This window comes from Terrapene carolina, unplaced genomic scaffold, assembly GCF_002925995.2.
Source record: "Terrapene carolina triunguis isolate 2854851 unplaced genomic scaffold, T_m_triunguis-2.0 Scaffold28243, whole genome shotgun sequence".
NCBI classification, from domain to species: domain Eukaryota; kingdom Metazoa; phylum Chordata; order Testudines; family Emydidae; genus Terrapene; species Terrapene triunguis.
The window spans coordinates 18,798-36,198 of NW_020692594.1; positions in this window are offsets into that span (position 1 = coordinate 18,798).

Here is a 17,401-nt window from a genome sequence, read left to right on the forward strand (position 1 = left end):
CTGGAGATATAGGTAACTGCACCCTTCCCATTGTTCTTTCAGACCAATGCAGAAGCCAGCCGTACTTCAGCTCATGCACAGAGATCACAGAGTAGTTACAGGAAGGACTGAGCACTGATAGCTGCTAATATCGTCAGTAACACCTGTTGGTAGCTATGCCACTGAATTACCGCAGGGCTCATTGATCAGAGAGAGTTTCCTGCCACAATCCATGAGTCAGTTTCTTAGTCATACATTTGCCAAGATGTAAAATTGGTCTCTGTTATGTGGCTGTGAATCCTGATTGGTTGGTAATTGGGAACATAGGACTGTCCAGTCCAGATCGGATCAGAGGTCCGTGTACTCCAGAGGTCTCCAAACTGTGGGGTGCGCCCCCCTAGGGAACGTCGGGAGGGGGGCCACGGCGGGCCCCAGGCCAGCTCCCATGCGGGGTGGGAAGGGAGTTCCACCCAGCGTCACTCTGCCCCCAGCTCTGCTCCGGTCCCTCCCCCCAACCGCAACCCTGATTCCTGTCCCCGTCCCTGACCCCATCCCCCAGCCTCGGTGCAGAGGCCCCGGCCCCACACCAGCCCTCAGCTTTGACCGCTTGCTGCAGCTCCGTTTTCGGCCCAAGGCTGAGGCTGGGGGTGAGGCCGGGAGCGGAGCCTCACCAGGCTGCCAGCCCGGCTACTGGCTCCCAATACAGCCCGGCTGCAGCTCCGCCCCCGCCCCCAACCTCAGCCCCTGGCCACAGCCCCGCTCCTGGCCCCAGATCCACCCCCAGCTGCAGCCCCAACCTCGGCCCCCTTATCCTTTTTAAAGAAAACGTAGTTTGATAGCATCCTGTCTGGCAAGAAATCCCTTATCAATGGTTGTGGTTGTGAAACCCTCATTTCTGTATTGTTTTATCTTTATGGCCCCCATTTTTCTATTGTTAATCTGCCCGGTTCTCTAATTGTTTCTGTCTGCTGTGGAATTAATTTTGCTGGGTGTAAATGAATGAGGGTACTGGGATATAACTGGTTAGAGAATTATGTTACAATATGTTAGGATTGGTTGGTAAAATTTCAGTAAAATGATCGGTTAAGAATGATAGAGCTGAGAATATTACTATATAAACTGGGGTCAAACAGGAAGTGGGGGGAAGGGAAATTGGAATCAGGTTTGCTAAGGGGGGGAATGGGAACAGGAAATAGGGAACGGGGAACAGAGACACAGGCAAGGCTCTGTAGCATCAGAACTGGGAAGGGGAACGCGGGGTAAATGCTCTGCGGCGTCAGAGCTGGGAAGGGAACACTGGGGAACAGACTCTATCACGTACAGATACGCCCAACTGGTGTGAAGGACTTCGGAATATGCCTGTTTGGAAACTTACCCCAATAAACATCGCATTGTCTGTGCTTCGGACTTCTGGTCTTCTGCTTTCTGTCTGTGTGACAAGAACCAGGGGAGAGGGTGAAGGGAAAACCCTCTAACACCCCACATTGGTTCTGTTTAACAGGAGACTGTGGCATGAGGAGCCCTTCCTAAGCCGTCTCTGTCGTGGGAGCACAATTGACACCTTTTGCGAGCAGCAGACCAAAGAGATCACACAGGAAAGGAAGGCTAAAGGTCGGTGACGACACAGGCAACGTTTGTTACGCTGTTGAGGCTTCTGAAGCAGAGACTTTCCAGTAAAGGAGACAGGCCTTAAGCCAAATCATACAAAAATGAAGCACCGTGCTAGCAAAGCTGAGGGCTAGTTTCCCCTCAGAGTAGAAAGGGGCAGTGCCTAATCAGGTGATTTTCTTGGTATGGTTTGTTTATTCACAGAAGGTACAAATGCCCGTGCCCAGGACTTAGCAGCTATTCTTCAGCCTCTCTGATGAGCTGGCAACATACTAGCTAATTAGTGACCTCAGTTGGATGTAATGGGGCGTAATTAGAAACCGAGCCCAGTTGTGGTGGCGAAGCAGGCAGAGCACTACTTAACTAGGGCTGGGGACTCAGCAGAGGAGGAAGATCGTGGAGAAAGGAACAAAGCAGGTTCCTCTCTGGGAAGAGCCTGAGGAAGTCAAGTGGAGAGACACACCTGGAGCAGAATCGGCTCCTGAGGGGTAGCCCTGAGCAAGGCCCTACATCAGGGAAAAGAAGAGAGACCCAGGAGGGGTGGGAAACCAGTTCATGTGGAATTTTGGACTCCCATTGGGGAAAAAGCCTGGGAAATCAGTGCCTTGACAAGAGTGAGGAGAACTGAGAAAAGCCCAGGAGGGTTGAAGGACCTTTTGTGTACGTCAACTGGGACACTGAGTACCGCAGAAGCGGAGTGAACCACTGCGTGACTCCGCTGGAGGAGAACACTCTGAGGGTGAGTAGGGAGAAGACGCAGGCTGAGAAAGGCCATTGCACATCTGTGGGAAAGCCCAGTAGGGGCACCAGAGAGGAGGACCCCATGCAACACTGGGGCCAGAGACAAAGGGGCACCCACAAAGCAAAGACATGCTCTTCCAGTCCTGTTTCTTGAACAGAAGAGGTTGCACATGGTTCACAGGCAACCCTTGCAGAAACACCAGCTAAGGGTATGTCTACACTGCAAAAAGAGGTGTGTCTTTTAACTCACATTAGCTAACTTGGATTAAAATAGCAGTAAAGACACAGCAACTTGGGTTTTAACTCAGGGTTAGCAGCTCAAATTCCACCCCCGGCTCCTCTATAGGCTTTAATTTGAGCTGCCTCCCAAGTTAAAAGCCGAGTTGATGTGTCTTCACTGCTATTTTAATCTGAGTTAGGTAACCCAGTTTAACACATCCTTTATTTTTCAGTGTAGACATACGCTAAAGCCCTGTCACCAAGGAGCAGCTTTGTCTTTTTGGAGTTTGCCTTCACTGCAAAGTCAGCTGAACTTATAACTCAAATGCTGCCCTAACTTGAGTCCTGTCTGCACAAAAAAGCCTTTAATTCAAATGCAATGTTGCTTGTAGCTCACGTTGTTGTCCCATCAGACAGTACAACTTGAGTGAGCACAACTCATCAGCTGCTAACACAGCTGCTCTGTAGCGTAGATGCAGGCTAGCACAACTTCAGTGCCACTAGTCCTCCAATGCCTTCCCACAATTCCCCAGTGTGCCCCAAAAGGACAGACAAGTTCTCCAACAATTCACTGGGAAAGAATTCCTAGAGTGGCTCCGCTCACTGGAGAGCTGTAGGATTGTATCCCGAGAAGTGCTAGCACCACATTCAGGCGCGAACAGAGCCATTGTGGACATGGCAACATGAGTGTTATTTTTGCAGCATGGGCATTCTCACTGGAGCTAGGCTAACTCAAAGGTAGAGCTCTGCAGCTGACCGGTTTCTCAGTTCGCAGGCACTCCTGAAATATTAGGAAAAGGATTAGTTTCAGATCAACCCAAAATGAAATTTTTTCAAATTTTTCAGCATACCAAAAAGTCAGAAAAAAATAATTTGGGGTCAAAGAAAAATGGTTCATTTCATCCCCCACGAAAATGTTTTGTTTTGATTTTGAACTTTTGAGGGAGGTTGTGGAATCCCCATTACTGGAAGTTTTTAAGAACAACTTAGACAAAGTCACTTCCCTGAGATAGCCTTACCAGACAGCCTTCCTACAGCTAAACAGGTGATTATGCATATCCAATCTAGTTTTGCTAGACATGGTGTATCTGACATAGTGATGTCTGACAACGGGCCCCGGTTTCAATGGGCATGAGTTTAAACAGTTCACAGTGATGTACAGGTTTCAACATGTAACACAGTGTTCGGTTATGTAAGGATACCATTTGGCATAGCTGAAACCCCTGCAGTGTTTCAGAAAAAAAACAGTGACACTGAGAAGGTCACATTGGCCGTGGTGGAAATCAACTCCACATGAGCTCTCAGTGTGCGCTGTGGCTAAGAAGGTCAAAGACATCCTTGGATGTATAAGGAGGGGCATATCAAGTAGGAATAGGTGTTACATCTGTATGCAACATTAGTGAGACCCTTACTGGTCTGTCCAGCTGTGACATCAACTCTGAAGCTCCTGGCAGGGTTGTCTGGGAGGATTGAACCTGGATCCTGTGAAGCACTGAGCTTCTGCTGCCTGAGCTAAAGGGCTGCTTTGTTAGCCCTGAGGCAGTCGCAGACTCATGAACCTCTAAACCTGGTTCAGCCACTAGAGGGAGACATGGAGGCATGCTGGGTTAACCTGCTTTGCACTTAATTTAGCTAGTCAAAAATTTTCTGTCAAAATGTTACTTTTTCCGATGGAAAATGGATTATGTGCAAAACAGACATTTTCTTTCCAAAAAATCATTTTAATTCAAACTATTTGGAATTTCATTGAAAAACAAATCTAGAATTCAGTTTAAAACCAAAAAATGTTAGTTTTTTCAGATTTTTTTCTTTGTTTTTATTAACAGATCCATTCTTTTATAACAGAAATCTTATAACTTAAATAGAGAATCTTAGTGTTATACACAAATACACATTTATAAACTGGCCTATGTAAGTCCCTAGAGCTGCATTGACAAGACCTGCTACCAGTCACTTTCCTCAACTTTGTGACCTTGATCACATATTGTGGTTGATGCTTTTCTACTCTTTGTCTTCCTCGTCTATCTTTTCAGTTGCTAGCATCAGTTAAAGTCTTTCATCTCACATTTAGGTCCAAATTTCTGTTTTCCTTGCATTTTAGTTGTGTAACCTATGTATTAGCTGTCCTATCGAAGTGCTGCATAATGTTAAACTTCAAACACACACACACACACACACAAAGAAAAATATCAATAAAGATAAAAAATGTCTCATTTTCACTACTTTTTTTCCTGCAGAGGGAGGGGGGACATTGCTGAACAGTTCTATGTAAAATATTAGCTCAAAAGTGTATGTTTTGCCCTCAGGGCCGGCTCCAGGCACCAGTCTGGCAAGCAGGTGCTTGGGGCGGCCGCTCCAGAGAGGGGCGGCACGTCCAGATATTTGGCGGCAATTCGGCGGACGGTCCCTCACTCCCGCTCGGAGCGAAGGACCTCCCGCCGAATTGCCGCCGCAGATCGCGATCGCGGCTTTTTATTTATTTATTTTTTTTGGCTGCTTGGGGCGGCCAAAACCCTGGAGCCGGCCCTGTTTGCCCTCTGTGTTTGAAAAGCTGTAACAGCTATAGGTATTTCGTTTACATACATTCTAACAATCTCTTTTCCACCATGCCTATAGTTCTTAATTTCTTTCTCCTTCTGATATTGTTTCTGGTGGTGAGTTTCTGGCCTGTCTGCCTTTATGAATTGGTTGTGTTTGCCAGGTCATGCTGTGAAAATGGACACACTCTCCTTGAAAATAATATTCGGTTTCACTTAAAATGGTTTGTAAAACTCCCCTGTGAAAAAACCACTTTGATTTAAAGAAATCTGTTCCCGTTGCAGCAGCCGCTCTGAACGCTCCAGAGACAAGAAACACTTCTTGCTACATACAAACTGGAAAACGCTTTGACAACAACATTACAATTGGCATTTGGCAGATTACGTATTTGCATTTTTTAACCCCTGTCAAGCATTTGGAGGATATAGTGGTTTGTGCAACTGAAGCGACAAAATATTAAGACTATTCTGTGTCTGACCACCACAGAGGTGGGTCGAGTTATTTTCCGTATAGGTTTGGTACATGTTCAGGTCAAAGCCACACATATCTGGGTAGCAGCTAAGCAGAGATGGGGGCTGAGTTTGTTGCAATGGAACAAAAATTCAACTTCCGCAGCGCGTATATATATACATATATCTGTAAACAACCAGCCACTCAACATTGTTTGTGTGCATTTTGGTAGCATCTACAGAACACAACTGAAATCAGGCCTCCATTGCGCTGCACACTGTGTAGGAAGAGGGCCTGAAACATAAACCTTTGAATCAGAGGCCTGGTATGAGGCCTGAGGCCTGGGCTAAAGTAGTGGTCCAAGCTTTGATGATATAAAGTAAAGTAAGGTTGTGAGCAAGAGGCAGGCCCTGCTCACAGAATCTAGCAAGAACAGGGCTGATAGTGCAGAAACACACATTCCTGAGAGGTACTAGGCACAATGCACTCATGAAAGAACATTCCAGAATGGTGGTACCAGAACACCTTGATACCAAAATGGAGTCTCAAAGAGAGGGTCTTTGGCCAGCCGAAGGGCTAGTGAAAAGTCCGGCCACTAATTGAGCTGCATCTATTGTCACGGGCATACATGCATTGAGTATACTTGTAGCAAATATAAGACACCTATACAGTGCTTCATGGACAATAAACCAGGCCGGGTGCCTTCGTACCTTAACGGATCTTGTGGTCATTGGGCAGTTCGCTCGAGGTCTTCTGTGCCAGCTGTCTGCGCAGAGCTGGGACAGCACACAGAGAGAACACACACACACAGCCAAATATCTGACAACACACACTGTACAAATACATAGTAAGAGACAGCCTGTGCCCCAAAAAGCTTCCAATCTAAATGGGAAGGAGAAATGAAGGACTGAGGCCCAGAGATTTGCCCAAAGTCCCTTAGTGAGTCTGTGTCACAGAGCTGGGATTTGAACCCCCAGCTCACAAGTTGTTCCTTATCCACAAGAGCATCCTTGCTCACTAAGGTTTTCAGAGCTTGTGCAAGGTAGCCTACATACACTCCAACTCTATACCTGCGGGCCTGGTCCCTGTGCATTGGGAACTTTATGGAACTATGCATCCGAAGAAGTGGGTATTCACCCACGAAAGCTCATGCTCCAATACATCTGTTAGTCTATAAGGTGCCACAGGACTCTTTGCTGCTTTTACAGATCCAGACTAACACGGCTACCCCTTTGATCTATGGAACTTGTGCACAGATCCCTGACTCTCAAGTTAAACTCCCCCGTAGCAAAATGCAGCATGGCAGCCTCTGGGACAGAGACAGGAAAGAAGAAATCAGCCGTGATGTGCCATCTACCCAACGCTGTCTCTTTTCACAGGGAGCATCAGTACAAGAGCTTGACTATCCCAAATCTGTTGGAGAGGGAGAGGGGACAGGTCTGGATTGGGCTGCTCCCAGCAGGTCTGGGAAATACCCGTTGTAATTTCATTTCCACGCTCTTTCTCAATTTTTATGCAGCAAAAAATGTTGGGCCCCCTCTAGCTCGCAGAGCTGCTGTTTACAGGAAAGCATGGGGGCGTCTGGAAGCCAATCAGTTCAATGCCTCCCAGCTCTGCAAGTGCAAATGCCTTGATTAAAACTACGCTATCGGTTCAGTCCTTAGCCTTAAACAGCGAAGGAAATCCACAGAGTGGTGATAAGAAAGAAATTCAACAGCTTCTGATAGATAACACTTCCTGGCTTTGGATGTGTTGTTCATTTTGTTTTATGCATAATAGGTGGTTCTCCTTGTTCACAGCTTGCTTACTGGTGTGCTCTCTTCTCGGACTGTACACGCCATGGCGGGGGAGGTCGTCTATGCTGATTTAAACATCCCGGGAGCCCGCTTACCTCCTTCATCTCAACCCCACAGTGAGTGTGCTCTTACTTCCTACTTTTGTGCTAAGATTGGGATTTTCAGCTACATCTCCCGGTTTCTGACTGGAGATGAGTGTACAGAGATAGGGTCCAGCACAGAGGCACTAGTTTGTGTAATATAGAGTCATAGAAATGTAGGAGTAGAAGGGACCTTGCTGGGTCATGTGGTCCATCCCCCCGTGCTGGACAGGACCAAATCTGGGCCTTGGGTCTAGCCCAGTAAATGACTGTTTATTAGTTGATCTGTATAGTGTATTTTAAACTTTGTACTGTATCCATGTAAATGTCTCCCAGGCCACTTCAGAGCTAATTGTAGCCCTAGCACAGAAAGACAAGCAGAGTATAGTTTTGTCAGGGTATCCTTAAGGCTTAGTTTAGTTTATTATTTACAGACTTGAGGTGGGAACAAGTTAACGCTGTAGGTGTCAATGTTTCCTGCCGAGTGTCTCTAGAATAATGGGGTAGGTGGAGGCTGGCATGGATTCACAGGGTCTAGTCTGTGCCCCTTCGGCGTCCCAACCCCCCAGGACTCACGCAGTGCCCCAGCAGTCCATGGACCCCAAGACTGGGTCTTCGGGCACCAGTGATCCATGGGTCCCTGCCACAAATCCAGCCTAGCCAGACCCCTGTGGGTGGCTTGTTCTGTACCCCTCCTCCAAGGGTACAATGCACTCAGGGAGAATTTGCAGTGATGCAGGCAGCCTTTTCAGAACAAGGTAACCATTTATTATTAGTCACCTGCCTACAGACTCTGAATGTCCTTGGGTTGGCAAAGAAGCAAAAGTTACACCATCATCCATTCTGGCCAAGCCAGTGCTATGAACTAGCCAAGCTGCAATGGATTTCATCTCTGGCTCTCTCTGTCCCTTTGTCCTCCCCAGGGGAGAGCTTCCCAGTCCCTGCATAGGGAAGTCCTTATTCCAGCCACCCAGCACCATTTTCCCTTTTGTTCTCCAGCTCTGTTTACATGTCTCACCTAATGAAGTTTCCTGCTCTTAGGCATTGATCGTTCAGTCCTTGGGACTTCTCTCTGAACCTTCTGTTGATCTGGGTTGGTTTCAGCCAGTGCATTAAGGACCCAATTCATTCCAGCCAGGCAGCAAGGTGACACACACATCCGTGTCTCCTGCACTTTTCCAGGAGCAATGTTAATTCCCCTCCTGCCCGATACGTAGGTGGCAATGCAAAGTTCAGAGGAAAACTGAGGCACGCATAGGAATCATGAAAATATTACAAATTTTCCCCACTTTGTCACAGAAGAGATGAAAAAAAGCTTCCGTGGTTGAGTTTGGGGAAGAATGAGTGAGAATGAGCATTGAGATTCGGGATGCTCAGAGAGTGAATTTAAATGTATTATTTCAGAAAGCAGGGCAAAGACTCTGCTCTCATTTAAACCAGTGTATATCCAGACTAACTAGTTCTGGAATCACTGTGGATTGACACCACGGTCACTGAGATCAGGATCCAACCCCGACTCCATTGACTGCAGTGGGGTCACTTCGGATTTACACCAGAGCAGTGAGATCAGAATTTAGCCCTGAATCCTTCAGGTAAGAAGGTTACATTTGCAACAGAGACATTTCACGGTGCTAACAGAGAATGACATGAGCTAATGGAGATGGACCATCTTTCCTTTAGAAGAAGTGGCTGAGAGTACAGCCCAGTGGTTCTCAAATATTTTCCTTTTTGAAAACTGATGTATTCGGTCCCCACCCAGTCCCAGTTCAGCACTTCCACACTTGGTTACATGAACCATTAATCATAGAATCGTAGAATCATAGGATTGGAAGGGACCTTGAGCGGTCCGTCTAGTCCAGTCCCCTGCACTCACGGCAGGACCAGCACCTTTTATAACATCCCTGACAGGTGTTTGTCTAACCTGCTCTTAAAAATCTCCAATGATGGAGATTCCACAACCTCCCTAGGCAATTTATTCCAGTGCTTAACCACCCTGACAGGAAGTTTTTCCTAATGTCCAACCTAAACCTCCCTTGCTGCCATTTAAGCCAATTGCTGCTTCTCCTATCCTCAGAGGTAAAGGAGAACAATTGTTCTCCCTCCTCCTTGTGATAACCTTTTAGGTACTTGAAAACTGTTATCATGTCCCCCCTCAGTCTTCTCTTTTCCAGACTCAACAAACCCAGTTCTTTCAATCTTCCCTCATAGGTCATGTTTTCCAGACCTGTCATCATTTTTGTTGCTCTTCTCTGGACTCTCTCCAATTTGTCCACATCTTTCCTGAAATGTGGCGCCCGGAACTGAACACAATACTCCAGCTGAGACCATATCTGCATGGAGTAGAGCGGCAGAATTACTTCTTATGTCTTGCTTACAACACTCCTGCTAATACAGCCCAGCACAATGTTAGGATTGGGATTTTTTGTTGTTTGTTTGTTTTTTTGCAACAGTGCTAAACTGCTTACTGATGCTCGGTCTGAAATAAGTAAAAATCTTTGGATTTTACCTGGAGCTTTTCACCCCTAGATCTCAAAGTGCTTTACAATGGTCAGTATCGTTATCCCTGTTTTACACATGAGGAAACGGAAGCACGGAGCAAGAAAATGACTTGCCCGCCATCACTCAGGTGGTCAGTGCGGTAGCTGGGAAAGAACCGTGGTTTCCTGCATCCCGCTCCACCGGTCCATCCACTAGGCCGATAAAACAAAACGAAAGTGACCTCGGTTTAAAGCCACCCCCTCCATGTTCTCCCTCAGCAGTTGATTTCCCCTCCCGGGGCCAGGGCGTTACATTTATTCACTCTGATATTTTCTCCAGCTGCCGGCAGCCCTCAGAGCTCTGATCTCATTTAGTGAGTTATGTCACCATTCAATGTTGGTGTCGTCTGCTGATTTGATGTACAATGTTAGCTGTGATAAGGGCACAGGCAGAGCTGTTTAGTTTTGGTGTTTGTTGCCATAATCTTGTTTTCTGGACTGTTAAATCTAAGACGTGTGGCTGGGGTGTGAAGGGATTTGAGAAGAAGGATCTCAGGAGACACCCTCTGTTGTCTCTCTCGCGAAGACTCAATTTTTGCTCTTTGTGGTTTTCTTTGGTGTCGGATAAAAACCTTACCCCTTTGGCTGAGAGATAGCCGTATTCACAGCCTGCCAGGCCAGCTTTCCTCTGCCTGGGCAGGGTGGGCCCAAAGAAACAGCTGTCTTGCCTCTGTCCCTCTCCAGGGAGTCACACAGACCAACACCTCGATTCAGCTGCTTCTCACTAGGGTGGCCAGCCCTCCAGGATTGTCCTGCAGTCTCCAGGAATTACAGATTAAATCTTGGGTCATGTGATGAAACCTCCAGGAATACATCCAACCAAAATTGGCAACTCTAGGGGTGCCAGAATGGGGGGGCGACAGGGGAGGGAGCAGAGAGGAGTGAATGGGGGACAGGGTCTTGGGAGGAAGAGGCAGTGCAGGAGCGGGGGCTGGTCACAGGCTCACACCAAGGTTCAGGGACAGACAAGTTCTTCCACAATACGCTGCAGAACAATTGCTATTGTTTTACTACTTCATGATAATATTAGGGGGTGCATAATTCTGCCTAGACAGTTTCAGGGATGCCCTTAAAATGGACATTTGCCTGACGGACAGCTGTATCATACCCACCAGAGTCACGATTTATTTCTCATTCGATGAGCCAAGGTAGGGTGGTCTGGTGGCTAAGATGCTGGGCTGTGATTCTAAAGATCTGAACTTGCTCTGCCGTAGACTTCCTGTGTGATCATGGGCAAGCCGCTCCAATCTCTCTGGACCTGAGTTCCCAGCTGTAAAATCAAGGTGTCAGTACTTCTCTACTACATAGGAGTGCTGAGAGCAGTTGTGGGGAGCGTATCTGCTGGTGCAGTATAGATTGGTGCGCCATCCTCTTGCAGGGGATTCTGGACAAGCTTTAAAAGAGAATAACAAGGAGTCCGGTGGCACCTTAAAGACTAACTGATTTATTTGGGCATAAGCTTTTGTGGGTAAAAACCCACTTCTTCAGATGCAGTCTCCATGCATCTGAAGAAGTGGGTTTTTCACCCTCGAAAGCTTATGCCCAATTAAATCTGTTAGTCTTTAAGGTGCCACCGGACTCCTTGTTGTTTTTGTAGATACAGACTAACACGGCTGCCCCTCTGAGACTTGTTTAAAAGAGAATGTAAATCATCAAGTAATTGCAATATTTCCTTTTTTATTATAATTTCCCCAAATACTGAATTGGCCAGATTTCCGTCAGTGTCCACACTGGCATCAACTTGTCTTGAAGATCGGAGCCGCTGGGTACGTTGTCCTGCTGATGACAGTCATAGTGCTGAGTGTTTGGGGTAAGTCACTCCACACCAGTTATTCACTTGCAAGCATATCACAGGCAGATCACAATAACACCGATCGTTAAGGCATTTCTATTACAAGGGACATTTTTTGGTTCTTATAATTTCCCACAGTTTTCACATTTTGAGCTAAATTTTCCCCATTCATTCTTAGCAATATTTTTTTTAAAAGTTTGCGCAAAAGTAGCTCAGACGTTCTTGGATATGACAAAAGTGGGGAGGGGAAAATAGGCTTGTGACATTTTTTTTATTATTTTTTTATTTTTTTTGAACAGCTCTGACAGTTTAACAGGGAGTTTGCCATAGAAATGAGTTGGGGAACCAGAGAACCAGCTCCCCTAGGAATTGAGCAGCCCAGAAGTGAGGCACTATATTTTATTGCAATTTATGTTTTATTTTTAAAATTGGTTAAAAGAGCTACTCTTCTAAGCAGCAGTTGTTTTTAATGTCCTAGAAAAAAGATTTCTGGCTAACACAAGACATTGAAACGAACTTGCTGTTGTCGTTAGTACACAGGGCTTCTCTGATTTTCTTGCTCAATGTGTCAAACGGTTTCATAACATCAAACAGGGGACACATCCAACAAGGAAATAAGATAAGCGCTCAGGCTGTTTAAGACAGCCAGTAGCTGCTGCTTTTAATAATTTAAAAAACTAAATGAAATGAAAAGAAATTGAAAAATAGAACCAAATATAATAACTCAATCAAAAAAATTAATGATAAACAACCAAAAAAAATTGATTTCAAAATTTTGAAATATTCCAGCATTTCATTTTGAAATTTTCCAATGCAATTGTTTTGATTTTTTTTTCCTAAATGATATATTTTTTAAAAATTTCCACTCCACAGAAAATTGCGAAATTTCTACTTTTTGTTCCAAACCATTTTGGAATGAAAATGTCATCATAACACAGTGGCACAGAAATGTGAATGTTGACCCACTCTAGTCATCAGTTTTGGGGAGACATTTAAAAGTTCTAGGCCTTGAACATATGGGTCACCAACGTTCCTTTCTGTGGTTCCTTAACATTTTGATTTGGGGAAGTTCTAAGGATTTGTTGTTGCTGTTTTTTAATAGTTTGGTTTGCATGAGCAGTGATTTTTGTTATACTAGGAGGATGGTTTTAAATAGCAGATCTGCTCCCTTAGCACTTTGCTTGAAGATAGAATTTAAATGGAATTTCTCCAATGCCGACATGGAGGGTTTCCCCAGTTTAACTAAAGGTGTGAATTTAAATGAATTTAGTTAAACAGACACAACCCCAGTTGTTGACCCTCTTATTTTGGCTTAACTTGATTGGGAACAGATTTAAGCAAAACTGAAATAAGGGCATTGCTAAGAGTGTTAGTGATGATCATGTAGTATTCAGGCCTGAGGTAGGCATCGAGGCAGTCTTCAAGTGTACGCTTGTATATTACACTCCCACTCTATCCAGCAACACTTTAGCTCTATCGCGTATCTCTTTTCACCCCGTCTGCGTGTGGGCAGATGTAACACACGGTGTCTTTGTTCTTTGTTCACACATATTAGTAAGAATATAAAAATATCAAAAGGCAAATGGGCAAACAACTCAAGACCCAACATTCTATCTCAGGCAAATATACAGGCCTGAATACTACATTATCATCACTAATGGTACGTCTATACTACCGCCGGATCGGCGGGTAGTGATCGATCTATCGGGGATTGATTTATTGCGTCTAGTGTAGACGCGATAAAATCGATCCCGGAATGCTCTGCCGTCGACTCCGGAACGCCACTGCGGCAAGAGGCGGAAGCGGAGTCGACGGGGGAGCAGCAGCAGTCGACTCGCCGCCGTCCTCACAGCCAGGTAAATCGGCCTAAGATATGCCGACTTCAGCTACGCTATTCGCATAGCTGAAGTTGCGTATCTTAGGTTGACCCCCTCCCCCCAGTGTAGACCTAGCCTAACACTCCTAACAGGCATCCCCACTAATTAAACCAGTGCAAGTTTGTGTGTGGACAAGGCTTGTATAATCCGTAAGCATTGCATTGGCTCTACACATGCATGTGTAAGAAGGCTAAGGAGCATTTCATTTCTGATGTGAAGCTGCACTTGGGATAAGGTAGAGGTTCAAAGGAGCCCACCTCAATCTCCGTGATCAATGAACGCATGCAATGAATTACATAGAGCTGTTTAGAAGCTCAGCTCCTTTTAATGCTCAAAATTGTGCACACAAAGAGGCAGGGCTCCGCCACGGTGCCCATTTTGTGCAAGGTGGAAGACAATAGTAAGTATCCCATCACGGAATGGCTTTGGTACAGTTCAGGGGGGAGTTGCTTTTTTTTTTTTTTTAAACTCAGGCAATGCCATAGAAAGATTACAAGGACCTTACTGAGGTGGCAAAGTCAAGCAGTCAGGAACTAGGAAATGCCAGCGATGCCTGTGCAAAACCTGAATTTAGCCCCCCTTGTGTGTTGGCATCATGATAATTACATGCGCATGCGCTAGTTTTTTTCCCATGGAACCCCCCTGCCTCAGACAGTGCACAGGATGGGCAGTGCTCACAGCACCTGTTGTAAAGGTGCAGGTCCAGAAATCAGAAGAGGTTATGCAAATGATGCAATGCCCTGATTTGCATACATATTCGCTCTCCCCAATGATTTCCACCCCTCTGACACATCCCTTTCTAACTGGCCCTCCTTGCTTAAATTCCCCCCTCTGTCTCTTACTGGGGGCTGGTTGTGGATGGGGGGGAGGGCTAAGGAGAGAGTCCTGGAAAACCCCTAGGAGTCCCTATGTTTTCAGATCCGCGGTTTTCCAATGTTCTAACCATAGAGACTTTGCCTAGAGCAGGGGTGGGCAAACTTTTTGGCCCGAGGGCCACATCGGGGGTGTGAAACTGTATGGAGGGCCGGGTAGGGAAGGCTGTGTCCCCCAAACAGCCTGGCCCCTGCCCCCTATCTGCCCCCTCCCACTTCCCGCCCCCTGACTGGCCCCCTCAGAACCTCCAACCCATCCAACCCCCCTGCTCCCTGTCCCCTGACTGCCCCGACCCCTATCCACACCCCCGTCCCCTGACAGGCCCCCCTGGGACTTCCACGCACGCCCTATCCACCATCTCCCCCCCCTGTTCCCTGTCCCCTGACTGCCCCCTGGGACCCTCTGCCCCTTATCCAAACCCCCTCCACACACACCCCACTCTCTTTGCCCCCTTACCATGCCGCTCAGAGCAGCAGGAGCTCGTAGCCCCGCCGCCTGGCCAGAGCTAGCCACACCACCGTGCTGCCCGGCAGGAGCGGCGGGCCAGAGCACTCGTGGCGCAGCAAGGTGAGGCTGTGGGGGACGGGGGACAGCGGGAGAAGGGACGGGGGTTAGCCTCCCCGGCTGGGAGTTCAAGGGCCGGGCACGACAGTCTCGCGGGCCGGATGTGGCCCGCAGGCCGTAGTTTTCCAACCTCTAACCTAGAGCGCCTCCCACATAAATATCCATTCACCCAGCTCCCCGGATCAGTGAAAGTGGGAGATAGAAGCAGGCACTGAGGAGGTGGTGCCTGAAATCAGGGGTGCTCCAGCCAATCCAGGAAACTGAATGGCTCCAGTGCTGAGTGCAAGAGGCAGCTTGTGCAATATGCAGCCCCTTGCTTCTCACACACTGCCCACCATCCAACCCCTTCTATGAATCAAAGTCAACCCTGCATCCCTGCTGCAGTCACCATCCAACCTGTGCACCGAATAAGGCCAGGGTTCTGTGTGGACAGCCTGCGTATCATACTAACGCAGATGCACCAGGGGGGCAGAGGTGATGAAGTTGCACAACCAAGCTTTGCTGAAACATTTGCCTAACTTGAGCGCTGCCCTCTGCAACCTCCATGGTCTTTGAACATAGAAAAAGCTAGGGAATTGTAGGAATTTTCTTGCTCGTTTTCACGCCCGTTACACTTGCCAACAAACAACTTGATCATTCTCAACAGCAGGACAAAATGAAACAGACGGGATCCCAGTGCATGAATTCACCTGAGCTGCTCAGGAAGGCCTTACCTTTGTTACACAGACAGGAAAAGTGAGAAGGCGCTGAACGCTTGTAGCGAAGGAGACGCCCAGTCCATCTGTTTCTTTCAGTCCCCTCATCCCTTTCCCTAGCGTAGTCACTAGCGCTACTGAATGAGGTGTAATTTACAGACCCGCATTCGTAATGGTTTAAAGCACAACCAGCAATGCTCATTCACCTGGATGTTGTGCTGAAGTTTTTCAGGGCTCCTCAGGGAGAGGACTGGCCCCTGAAGGTGAGGCGGTCTCCGAGAGACTCAGAAATGAAAGTAAATGCGTCGCCAGCCAGGAGAAATGGTCTTACCTGAAACAGTACCTGTGTGACCCACCCCAAATCAGCTCAACAGGTAATGTCACAGGCGCTGACTTTCATTTTTCTGGGTCGGTGCATCTTCAGTGGGTTGTTATTTAACCTGTTTTTCTCCGCGCTGTTTGTAGGACTTGCTTTTAGCCATTTGCTCCCAGGCCCAAAGCCCCTGTGCTGGAATTACAGCCTGCCGGGAAATGGAAATTTCTGTTCTGTGGGAAATTCCAACCGTTTGGATTTTTTTTTTCCTCATCAGACTCAGAACCAAGAGCTGAATTCTTGACATTTCCTGGGAAATGAAAATTCCAAACAATTTTGATCCAGGACCATTGCAATATTTCAGTTTGATAATGTCAATCCCTTCGCCCCCTCCCCCGAGGCCCCACCCTCGCTCTCTCTCTTCCTGTCCCCCCTCCACCCTCTCCCCCTGCCCCCATCCGCTCACCATTCTCCACCCTCCTCCAAGCCCCTCCCTGACCTGCCAAACAGCTGATTAGCAGCTACAGTAGGTGCTACAGTAATACAAACAACTCATTAATGACTGCTCTTTCCAATTCCCTCTCCAGAGGGCGCCAGGTGCGTACTTTGCCCCAGGGACTGGCTGCCGTACAAGGGAAAATGTTACTGGGTGTCTAAAGAAAATAGAATGTGGAACAGTAGCCATGACGACTGCTTAATGAAGAGCTCTCGTTTACTGGTGGCCCGGGACCAGGAGGAGATGGTAAAGTTAATTTTCTTGCAGGATATTGGAGCACTGCTCTGTAATAAACCACTGTGGGAAAATGTAGTTCCAACCCCACCGGTACGCCAGCAGATATTTTGTTTGAAGGTCAGCGGCTCAGAGGGCCAAGATCCCAGGTGCGGTATGTAGGGTTGCCAATTTCTGTAATATTTAAAAACCTTACACTCCTGCAGGAGTGCTGGAACCTCCCTGCCCCACCTCTTCCCCCTGAGGCCCCGCCCCTGCCCCCACCTCTTCCTCTAGGGCCCAACCCCTTCCTCTGAGGCCCCAGCCCCATTCACACCTCTTCCCCCATATCCCCTGTTGCTCGCTACTTTTCCCCTCCCACCCCCCTGCCCGGGTCAGGAGGGACTGGGCTGCAGAGCCGGCGCTGGGAGCTGCAGCCGCCTAACGATGGTAGGAGGCAGCCCCAGTTGAATAGGGGCTGGCATGGATGATGATCCGGTTGCCTCCTTGCCTCCCTAGCTCACAGTAACCAGACTTTGGTTGTTCAGTCGGTAGATCTGACCGGACACTGTAAGATCCCCTTTTCGACCAGATTGTCCAGTCAAAAACCAGGCACCTGGCCACCCTAAC